The sequence below is a fragment of the Archocentrus centrarchus genome, chromosome 1 (assembly GCF_007364275.1).
Source record: "Archocentrus centrarchus isolate MPI-CPG fArcCen1 chromosome 1, fArcCen1, whole genome shotgun sequence".
In the NCBI taxonomy this organism is placed as follows: domain Eukaryota; kingdom Metazoa; phylum Chordata; class Actinopteri; order Cichliformes; family Cichlidae; genus Archocentrus; species Archocentrus centrarchus.
The window spans coordinates 33,289,563-33,302,008 of record NC_044346.1 but is presented as its reverse complement, the minus strand read 5'-3'; positions in this window follow the sequence as shown (position 1 = coordinate 33,302,008).

The window sequence follows — 12,446 nt, the reverse complement described above, 5'->3', positions numbered from 1 at the left end:
TTCCTTGCGCCCCAGTTAATCCCTTCCTGTACAAGCCACTTAGAAAGGTTTACCTGCTCCACCATCTCCAAATTTGCCTTACTTGCCTTGTCACTCTCCAACACCCTCTTCTACAGACTACCTCTAACACCCCAAAATTTCCACCTGGAAATCTATCAGTGTTGTTAGCAAGTCTGCATTAGAGTCCATAAGTTTTTGTTTAACCTCAATACTCTAAGATGGCTATATGTAAAGTTGTGAGGGTTAAAGACTCAGTCAGTGCAGTAAAACTACAACATTATTGCTGTGCTGCTGTATGGTCTGCTGAATACAAATGAATGATACTTAACTCCATAAGATGCATAAGTGCATGCTATCAGAAACTAGAGTAATTAACTTCCATATCCACCACTGACAACATGCAGTCCTGCACTTTTGCTTGTCATCGTTTTCTTTGATCAGAATTTACCTCCTTAAATTTGAGATAGCTGTAGAGTGTCTGTACATTTCCCAGAGATTGTGGTCTTCACACCAGCAGCAAGTCTGGTGATACACAGTGATAAGGGTAAGAGAAAAAAAAAAAAAAAACTTCCTTAATATTTTTAAGTGGTTCATAGTTTCTATTTGCATCTTGTAACTTGCTTTTATAAAATAGTTTTGTTTTTAATGGTTTTTATCGCTTACTGTGCAGAAAGTGTTTTGCACACTTTACAAATAGACTGACTTGACTAATATCCAGAGATCAAATGTACTAACAGCTGCATGCTAAATCATTTTTATTTTTTTGTCCTAAAACTAGAAAGAAAGGGAGTGGATCGAGAGGGAATAAGGCTTTCTTTCCTTCCTCAAGTTTGTCTATGAGTCATGTTTCTGGAAGTAAATTCTCCCAAGCATATCTAGTATGATTTATACTATGCTTTGGGGGCTTGGCAGAAGATGGAGTTTTATCACACAACTTGTGGCTTTGCAGTCATCTTTCCAAGAGGACAGACTCCCCAAGACTTTGCAACCCTGGCAGTGTATCTACTTTTCCATTTAGTTGTTTCCAGTTTTGTAGCACATACATTGCAACACTGCTCAGTGTTCAAGGACAGCTCACACACGGAAGGACTGTTTTCAGTACACATTTGTGTATTAATGTATTTGATTAGAACAGATTATTTGTGATGAAAGAAAAAAAAAGGAAGCAATCACACATTATTTATCAATTTACTGCAAAGTCATTTTCATGCAGTAAGATTATAAGATGGTCATCTGTGTACTTGGCTGTAGTGACACTGGACACCAGAGATGAGCTCGCATTTTTTTTCCCCAGTGGGTTGTGCTGCTGCTGGTGTTTTAACAGTGCTCCTCTGGCTGTTTGGGACACCTTGGATAACTCCTGCATTAAGGTCACTTCAGATCATGGGTTGACAAAGATAATCCTAAACCCGTTTGCCATAAACAGCTACACTACAGTGATTTTTTTTTTAGTGGAACAACTGGATGACATTCTGCCAAAATCCCTTTTGGAAATCCAGCCCAGACTCATATTTGTGTATCACAACTCAGCTACACAATAAATTAACAAGCAAAAGCTGTGCAGCACCATAGAGCAAAACAAAACGCCAGCTCATGAAGCGAACAGATGCAACAGATGCAGGGCAGAGGAATTGCAACTTTACCCATCATCCTCAGGAAAGCCAAGCCAAGCTAAGCCAATTTTATTTATAAAGCAAGGGACAAAGGGACAAAACAAACTTTTGTATATTTTCACCCTCTGTGAAAGGTTCTCATCACTATTATGCTAATTAGAGAAACATTTTGTTTTTTTCCAAAATGTCCAAGAATTTGTATCCCCAAGTTACAAATTGAGCACAAAGCTTCTTTATTTTCATCCCTGTTCTTTATTTTCTGAAGACTGATGTGTGATAATGATTACTTCAGTCTTTTAGATAATTATTCCACCCCCAGACAGACCTGACCATAAATCTCTAACCACTGTAAATATTCAGAACAGGCAATGGTAACACTGCATTGTTCCTACAGCCAAAGATTTGAGCCCAATCCTCGCCTGGGTGCATACAGAGTCAACCTCACATCTGGTCTGTGTGTGTACAGATGTGTTTGTGGCTTGTGTGCAGTACTAGCCTTTGCTTTGTTGGATGTACAGTCATGTGCAACTATTGAGGTAAGTAGGTAGGAAGTTTTATTTATTAGTTACAATCATCCAAAGTGTGGTTAACAGGATAAAAATAAACATAAATAGCATGTCATGTAACTACAACTTGTCTTTAAAACAGCACAAATGTGCACAAAACTGCATAACTCATGTGCTCCTAGTCTTGCTTCATTACACATCCCGTTTTGACAAAAAAAAAAAAATAATAATAATATTAATCGTGCATTCTAAACAAATGTTGTCAAATTCACCCTTTACTTACAGGTTAACATGTCCACTTCCCTTCAGGAATCTTGATCTTTTCCAATTTGATGAATGCATATTATTTCATAGCTCCTCAGTCAACATTTAAATCAACATTTCTTGGATAATTGGATAATTACAATTAGAGTCCTGAACACACACACACACACACACACAAACAAACACACACACACACGAACACACACACACACACAGGGAGAGAGAGAGAGAGAGAGATTGAGTCGTATTTTTCTGTAAAGAGGATCTTTTGGCGCTTACTAAGTGGATATAAATTGCTAGTTAGGTTTAATTATATTGAGGTAAGAAAACAAGGAGGATATTATCATTATATTCACACAATACTACTGTTTATAACAATGTATTTTCTAAAGCTCCGTGGCAGTGCTGTAGCAGCTATTTTCATCACTGAATCCTTTGAATGGGTGCAAATTTCCTTCCGACAGATGTTTTGGATCCACAGATGAGTTTGCAGGTCAACCTTTTTTTTCTTTCTATTTTACATTAATTTATATTTACTGTAGTCCAATAATGTTAACTGCAGTCAAGAATTAAATGACCAAAATCAAATATACAGCCAATTCTACAAAAGAGCAAGCAGACAATCGTTTTTTTTTTCTTTTCTTTTTTTTCTTTATCAGGGACATGTTTGCACAGTTAAACATTTGTTGCCTTATTTCACCCACTTAAGAAGATAATATTGAGTTGCTATGGGATACCCAAATAATATTTCTTAAATGGGGTTTTACAGCCTAAAGAGCCTGGGGATGAACTTTATACCAACATTTAAATTTGGCAGTAAAAATATTTCTTCTCCGTTAGACCTGGCCATAGCTAATGTTGACATTTTAGCTAACGGGACAGAGCCAAGACAGCGTGGCTAACGCAGATTGAAACATAAAATATGACTCTCAACCATATTCATACACACAGGGGATCCAGAGCATTAAAGTGGTGTTATGTGGTGGAACATGAAATGGTTTATTTCTGCATAGGAGGTTGTCAAAAGAAATAAAATTGCACAGGAATGTGAGACAGGCAAATCTGTGCAATCACATTATGCTGTGAGGTTTCTGGATTCTACCAGAATACCAGTTTAACTATTTCTGTGCCAATTACTCTGTTTTAAAACAATTCAAGGAAATATAAAGAATATCTTATTGGAAAATTTTATACATACATATGTTCCCATAAATTTACAGTCCTGCCAACATGCCCCATTTAAAACACTAAATTTCTACTGTATGATCCTTGGTTTTTTTCCTCAGGCCCTGCAGCTCTAACTAATGGTCTTCTGATTTATTCATGGTTTTCCTCCCTAAAAGTGCCCCTTCACATCGACTAGTGTAAATCCACCCAGGGAGAATTCTTCATTTCAGATGAATGAGCTGAGAAATCTTTGAAGGTCAAAGCAAATCATCAAAGTAGCTGAATTTCCAACCACTATCAATAGTTCACTGAAAATCCACGTCTCCCCAGATAAACACTGTATAACCTTACCTGAACCATTTTTAACTTGGTAGGATAGTGTGACAGGACACAGGCAGACACTCTAGCTGTGCTCATTATAGAGGAGCTCCTTGCCAAACGGACTCCGTTCCAAACCGCTGTGGTTCCTGTAATGTACGTAGGAGGCAATGAGTTATCAGGTGTAAAGCATGGAAAATGAATGTACTTCCAGTTACAAAAAATGGGAACTTATATGTCTATTTAGCAAGAGGATTTGTATTATCATCCTAAGTATTAACACCTGTGTTTTATTGATCTCGGTTTTTCCTTCCGTTCACTCTGGTATCCAACAGATGCTGTACTTACATGTGCAGAATCAGCCACTGTTGAGAGTGCAATGTGCGTCACGTTTCTCAGTCAGATCAGCTCCATGCTCACAAAAACACTCAACTGAAGGCTTCATAATGGGACCTCAGTGTTGATAATAGTGATGCCACAGTTTCTATTTTCATCTTTTGCTTACAGTGTATGATTAAGTTATTTGGAAAGTCATCAGTTTGCGTCTTTTGAACAGGTCATCTTGTGTTGGTGCTCAAAGAGGAGGCCAATCTCAAAAGCAAGGACCTTTTATTCTGTATGAGTATATGATCAGATTTGATTGGATGCACAAATGTTTTCTTTTGGAGGCTGTGAAGTCTTGCTTCTCCCTCTCCTCCTTAGCTTGCAACCATGAGAAGATACTGAAATGACCACAGATTAACAAGTAGATAATTTTTTTTTAATATAGGTTACATTTGTTATGCATGGCTGCTCCAAAACACATCTCCATATGTTGTTGGTTCCTTGCACAACCCCAAAACAGCTCTGACTCCTAAAGGTGCCCTGTGATATCAGATGCAAAGACACCAGCGAGGTCCTGCATGATCCAAGAGGATCAGACACCCAACACTTGGTTCAGTGTTTGTCCTTCCTTATTACTCACCCTGTAAACCACATATTTTGGAGCTGTTCAGACTCATTTGTCTGGACATTATGATATTTACTCTTTTTTCCTGTATCCAGAAGTAACTGGATATTCTCTTACCTTCAAATGTATCCCAGACATTGACATGCACTGTCATCACAAAATAATAAACACTGTTTGCTTGATGTTTAAGTCGTCAAACAGCTTTATCTCACTGATGTATATCTAAAGGTTGTGATGTTCTTTTATTTTCCTTATTTTACTGCAGGGGAGCTGTGCACGCTGACTCATCAAAGTTAGGTAAATATATTCCGGGAAATTCATCCAGTACGTTTGGGGGATGTGAGTGTTAAAACCCTGACAGTTTGCTTTCTGTTTATACTCATAATCAGTTACTATGGTTCATTTGAGAGTCAGCAGATGACAGACACATTCAGATAGTCAAACAAGGTCCAGACTTGATCCAGACAGTAAACAAGGAACAGACACAGTGGAGGGTATCCTGAGGTAAGGACCCTGCCCTACACTTAACAGGTGTCGGGATGTTTAACTTGGAAAGTAAACATCTTAATATATTTTTTGTGATTATGTAAAGTTCAACACCTGTTTTGGTCAAATATAACTGCCTTCAATCAGCACGGTCTCACAATAATCTCATTTACTCTGCACCTAACATGTACTAAAAATATGTGCAGCACTGTTTGTAATAATTAGTCATTAGTAAAAGTGAGTGCTGCTTTCAGGACGAATAAAATCTCTGTGTGACATTTTTGTAGGTCTTACATCATTTGATGAGCAGAGCAGAGAAAGTATACATTTGGAGCTTGTACATAATATCCAGTGACTCTTCATTGTGTCACATAAACACAGGCCTCCTCCGCAGTGCACTGATGCTCAGCAGGGCAGCACAAACCCCAAATATGGAACCAAATTTATTGGGAAGTGACCAAAATCTTTGAAAGCTCACTGTCTTATTTTATTTCAGGGAGGTGTTTATAATGATTCCTCATTCAGCAGCAAGCACAGGCTAATGTAGCCACCCACCTCATCTTAATCCCACTGGGAAGGGGGGGTTGTTGGCAGATGAACAGAGGTTGACTCATAATGTAGTTTCATAACCAATTGTGCATTCTCCTCTTGGACTCACCAAGTTTCTCTCCTGCTCTCTGTGGAGGCTCAACTCAGCAGGAGTTGCTTTCAAACACCAAAACACATTCAAATTTAAAACACTCTCAGGTGTTGGTTTACACTTTAGCAACGTTAGATACATTTTAAAAAGCACAGTTGTGTCAGTGTTTTTCAGTTGAAAGCTCACTTTCTTGTAAAGGATAAACAGACTCATTGTGTATCATTATTAAATCCACACTTAAAGTTAACGAGCCTGTGGCTCATAAAGCGGTTGAGTTGAGCTGAAGTCTGACACACAGCTAGTGGCTTAGTTTGCATCTACCTGTCAATCTATTACTCACCTAATATTGCATAAATTTAACGGCAGAGTTAGTGAAAAGAGTAATAAAAAATAATAATAATAGTAACCACTGGGCAGTTGTTATGAGAGGAGAAATTAGCTACAGACTGGGGCTAAAGTGGGATCTGGCAGGTGAGGGAAACCTAAAATCCACTGCAGGAATGCAACTGATGAATTATTCTGACCAACTTTAACGCCTGGCTATGGAGACCATTTATTTTTATATTTATATGTAGGGTCTTTACCCTACAATATAAAGCAGTTTGATGTGACCGTTTGTTGTGATCTGGCATTATATAAACAAAATGTTATTTATTTATTTACAGTACCAGCTGTAAACATGTTCATGTCTGTTCTAAAGTTGGCTATTTTAGCATGGGAAACTATTAACTTACTTTTGGAGCCACATTCAAATGGCTATTTGAGGGACTGCTTTTTTGTTTTTTTGGCACTTCGTTGTCAGCTTCATTTTTCATGGAGGCTCCTGCTTGCTAGGAACCAACACTTAGAGGCACAATATCTCATTAAGGTGATAACTCACTGCCACTAACTACAAGATAAACCCACCGAGGCTGCAAACAAACACTAATGACCTTTCCATGATGAATCTTGCTCATTCAGTATCGGCAGACCTGTTGGTGGAGTTTAATTTATGGTGTGTTTCTACAGCAACAAGTAAAACATAGATCAATATGACGGCATTCAAACAGGACTTTGCATTAGGAATGAAGGTGACGATAGTCAAAATAAATAATAGATTTATCAGTGTCTGTCTCTCAGTGTTGCTGCTTTCACACAAACACGTCTGTCGGCATATTTAGCTGCTCCCCTTTAAATCTCTCAAGAGCTGTTTTTAGATGGTCATGGAAGCTGGTCAGGAGACTCCACCCGGTCCTTCTGTGGATAGACGCTAGCAGTCCCGTAATCCAGTGTCCTCTCCTCCCACCGTACACAGAGGTCAGTAAACAATTTTTCACCAAGGGATTTACACATCATATCCTGGAGCAATAAAGTTTAATCACCTCATTTTAGGGCTGCATGTGGACAATGATTTGGTGTATCCTAAATTTATCCTTGAAATTTCCCATAAATTCAGACAAAGACCACTTCAGGACACGCTGCACCTACTAAACTGCAAAGTCTAAAAATATTATTGTGCAATGACTTACAAAAACGACCCACCCAGACTCCACAGAGAACGAGACAAACATGAGATCTGCATGCTGCATATCTCATGTGAGGAGAAACTGAATAAAAAGTTCAGCCAGTCGGCTGGACAAGCTGCCAAAAAGAATGTACTGTACTAACATCCACGAAATTGCAGGATTTCCAGCTTCACACCCATTGTATCAACCTTCCATGAAATTTCTTGACTTTCATCACCTCTTACAATTTTCCTTCTTTTCCCAGTCTTTTTCTATCTGTTGGGATTAGTGGTTCACGAGTTGAAGCATTTCAGAAGGCTATGGAGAGCTGAGGTCAGGGGTGAAGCCCCCAGAGTGGTTCAGACACAGCCGTGCTGCTGCCTTTGGTGTAAATTAAGGACTGAAAGCTCTCTGTAAGAAGGAGCAAAGAGGAAAAACTGTACATTCCATTCCCTCTGCACCTGCTGCATATTTCAAAACAGTTTAATAAGTTTAACAAGAAGTGTGGACCCAAACGCAGAGACGCAGGGAGGCAGAGTCCAGAATACAAATAGAGCCATTGATTCCAAGAGAAATAAAAAAATTAAAAAATACACAAGGCACTAGGAACACTACAGGATAAAGCAGGAAACAAAGAGGCAGACTACTCAGTACAACACAACAAACAGAAATAAACTGAGTGCTTAAATACACAAGAGGTCATGAGAGAAGAGGAATTAATTTGGGAACAAAACAGTTAAAATTAATCAAGGATGGCCAGACAAGGGAAGTAAAATCAGGAACAAGACACAGATGATAACAGCTACCAAAATAAAACAGGAAGTAACATAACAGGGGAATACCTAACACAGAGATGGAGACTTAACAGGATGCAAGGGAGCACGAGATAAACTGAAACTCAATGAATTAATTATAAATTATATCTAATCATAAAATGAAAAGTACATTGTAATATAAAGCAAAAATTAAACTAAGAGAACTGAAAAGACTAAACCGAGTATATAATCATAAAGAAACCAACCAGAAAATATCTGCTACATAAAAAGAACACAAAACTAAAAAAATAACTCAAAAATGCCACATAAACAAGAATCCAAATATTAATTAAAAAACTCAAAACTCAGGCAAAAACCCAGGCTCCATGACACACAGCATTTGTCACAACATTTTGAAAAATAAAAGAACTGATTATCAAAAATCAGAAGATTCAAATGGAAGACTCCAAAAACTAACTAAAAGTTCAGCAAGGTGGCGTAAAACGGTGCACTGATGAGTTCAACACGGCAAACAAAACCAAAAGGAGCAGACAGGCTCAAACTCCAGGAGAAAGGACAGAATCAGCCACACTGGAAAACCTGCTGCACTGCTTAACATGTGCTATATAGATGAGAGGGGGTGAAAAAAGTCTAATCCTATTACAGCGCCTACTCACATTCACTTCATTAGCGTAGTTGGTATGGAGGGTCTCCACACTGGTTGCTGTTCCAAACTAACCAGTGGAAGGAAGTTCCAACACCAAGTCTTAGGCTTCCTGACTAAACTCTGTAAAGGTGAAGTGCCTGTTCTGTGTCCAATACGAAGGAAAGTCACGCTGAGAGATCAGCAGCTGCAGTGCTGACTCTACACTCTACACTTGTCACAGAGTAGGAGGGTGTATGGTATGGATTGTAATTGGGCCAGACTATAAACACACAGAGGGATGGCATTTAGACACACATGCAACACATTAGAAAAGGGCAAAGCAATCCCGCTGGTGGGAAACATAGGAGGACCAAAGGTGGAGGATCTGAAACCAAAAGAGTTGGGCAGTGTAGGGCAGTAACAGAAATAATGGAAGAGAACCATAATTTACAGCGGAAATAGTGTCTGATCCTAATACCAAAACACAGATTTATTTTTCAAATGACTCCACGATTTCTCCATGAGCTGATTATGTTACCCTTACATGTGTCAAGCAGACTTTTTTCAGGACTTGAAAATGCACTTGCTGAAATGTGAAAAAAGTCTAAGGCTAAAACTAAATTCCCCAGAGGAAAAATTTAGCATCCTTGCCAACTGAGTATCTCACAAAAGATCTTTAAAAAAAAAAAAAAACAGCATTGTTCTTGTAAGCAATAGTGTTGGGTTAACACTGGTATGTGGATGGCTACTTACATACTTATCCATCTCATATCATCACGTGTTAAACATAATTCCACATCAGATAGCCTAAATAGTTTCATGACTTACTCCCACAAAGTTATGACAGTTTGAAACTAGTTAATGCACTGATGTACTGAAGTTAAAGACTGCTGCTTACATTAGTGAAGATAAACTTATATGACATAAAAATACACAAAACAACAAAACTGTTTACATGTAGAGTTTCCTGCTTCTAGAGCCTCAAGTACACTGTGCCAACATGGAAAGAAATTGAAAGCCTTTGTAGTTTTCTGTAGTTGTATCTGCAAAATCTAACAGGTTATTTAACTGTCAGTTTAAAAAAAAAAACTTCATTTAGATTCAAGATGGTTTAATAAAATTAACCAGGACAAGTGATAAACAGAAGTAGCTCACATTAGCTGTACAGATCATTTTTCTCTTCTAGCTGATCATTTTAAGGGTGAGGAACATCCTATAGTTCAAGTTAATTAATTTGTACAATATAAAGACTCAAAAGTTGAAAGCCAGAGCTCTGGGACAGGCCCGAGTTCAAAGGAAACGCAATTTAGTGTAGCCAGATTTGTTAATGATATACAGATGCAGATTATTCAACAGTCTGCTGAACATCTGAGTCGAGGTTTTCCAGCACCAGCTCTTAAGCGCTATTCTTTTATTTTTTCCAACATTTCCCTGATGGTGACAACAACGAACACATTAAAACACGTTTTATTTTGGCAGAATTGAAATAAATTACTGTTTATTACTGTCAGTGCCAATGACGAGTTCACTTAACACGAATTCTCCGGGTTTAGTTCACTTGTTTCAAAAGTATAAATCAGCACTTGACCTACTTTGAACTGGCATGAACATCACAGAAAAAAAATTGCTGCCAGCTGCTTCACAGGAACTATAAACATCGTCACACATACATTAATCTCTTGTTATTACCAAATATGTCATTATTTAATGTAATAACATTGATGGAGGAAAAAAAAATGGTTTTTTAAATTACATTTGAAACAGAGCTTTAACTGTGAGACAGTTCATGTGTTCAGCATCCATCCATCCATCCATCCATCCACTTATCCATTTCAGGGTCTGTCCCAGCTGTCATAGGGTGAGAGCCAGGATACACCATGAACAGGTCACTAGTCCATCACAGGGGAATCCAAAGCCCTGGCTGAATAAGCAGGTATCACAGCCACGCAGTTTGTTTGAATATTCCTAAATAAACAAAGTCAGTAATAAACTGAATAATACGTTTTGTTTTTTTTTTCTTTCATACCTGACTCAAAACTCTGCATTTAAAAACAGATGATTTAGGCTGCTTCTTCATGGTATTTGTGTTTGTCAAATTATTTCCTTTCCTCAGCCTACAGCATGGATGCATTTATGCATGGCTAGATTGACTGCGTGTGGCGATTTTACAATAAATTATAACAGAAAGAAATCACCAAATGACTGAAAGCTGGCATCTGTCAAGTCACTCTTCATAAAACTTTGGTTTGGACTGCAACATCTGAGTCAGCAGCGCAGCTATTTTCCTTTGTTCTCAGTCTCATGGCCTAACTGTTCCGCTTTTTTTTCCTTTCTTTTTCCTCTTTCTCATTTTCCTCTCTTCTTCTACCATTTATTACCAAAAGCCTTTTTTTAAATTTTATCCTACTGTGAGTAAACAATGACTTACTTATTACTCAGTATATATGCTCATTGTTTTAGATCATCCATGTTTTTTCTATTCTCCTATACGGAGAAAAGATTTATTTTTTCTTTTCTCCTGTATGGCACTGTTGTAGTTTTGAAATCAGGTCTAGAAGTACACTTGACTTGATCACATACACAGTGGAAGGTCAAACAGAGGCCAGCCTGAGGTGGTGTTGACTCTCAAAAACTCATCTGATGCATTATTTATCCTCATTAGTGAATCAAGAAATGCCAACTTTCATTTCTGGACTTTCTAAATTAAAGACCTTTATAACAGTGTTTGAACTATCATTCATTAGTATATTTATAACTGACACCTGCTCGCAGTATGAGTAAAATGTGAAAAATCCCTACTTTTGCCCAGATTTTGCAAAAAAAAAAAAAAAATACTTATGTTATTGATTCCAGATGATTCAAAGTCTGGATTCTTATTTATGCTTTAACCAAAAGGCTGTTACATAGTCAGAAAAACTCAAGTACTGTATTTATGTTGACCTATGGGCGAAAGTATGTATCAAATAAAATTTTTGTAAACTTTTTCTCAGTTATTGCTTCTTACAGTAATTCCTTCAGATGACTGGCAGGCACAAACTGAGCTCAAACAACTTAACCCCATGAACTGTGTGCCGTAGTGCCCTAACATGGATAAAGCTGGGACAGAGTGCAGTCGTGAAAGCACCAGTTTGTGCCAAACATGTGGTTTAGGGTCAGTGTGTGAGGACATCAGGGCATTCTGTGACTCTCTCTCTCTCTCTGTCTCTCACTCGCACACACACACACACACACACACACACACACACACACACACACACACACACACACACACACACACACACACACACACACAAGCACAAAACATGTATACGAGCAGGAGTTGTGGAGAGCTGCTGAGTTTCACTGAGCTTACAGTTACAATATAGGTCACAAAGTCAAGTCACTAATTTCATAGCCAGCAGCTCTGTCTTCTGTTTGTGAAATTTTGTTGCAAGGAGTGATGTAACACCCTTATTTATAACCCCTATGTATCTAAAAGTAGAGTTATTACTATCCTCTATATTTTTTCCATCAAGCTTCACCCTCAAACATTTACAGTACTGTATTCATGGCAGAAGCAGCTTCGGTCCACCTACAGAACAAGCTACACTTCACCAAGCGGGAAATTTGTGTATCAAC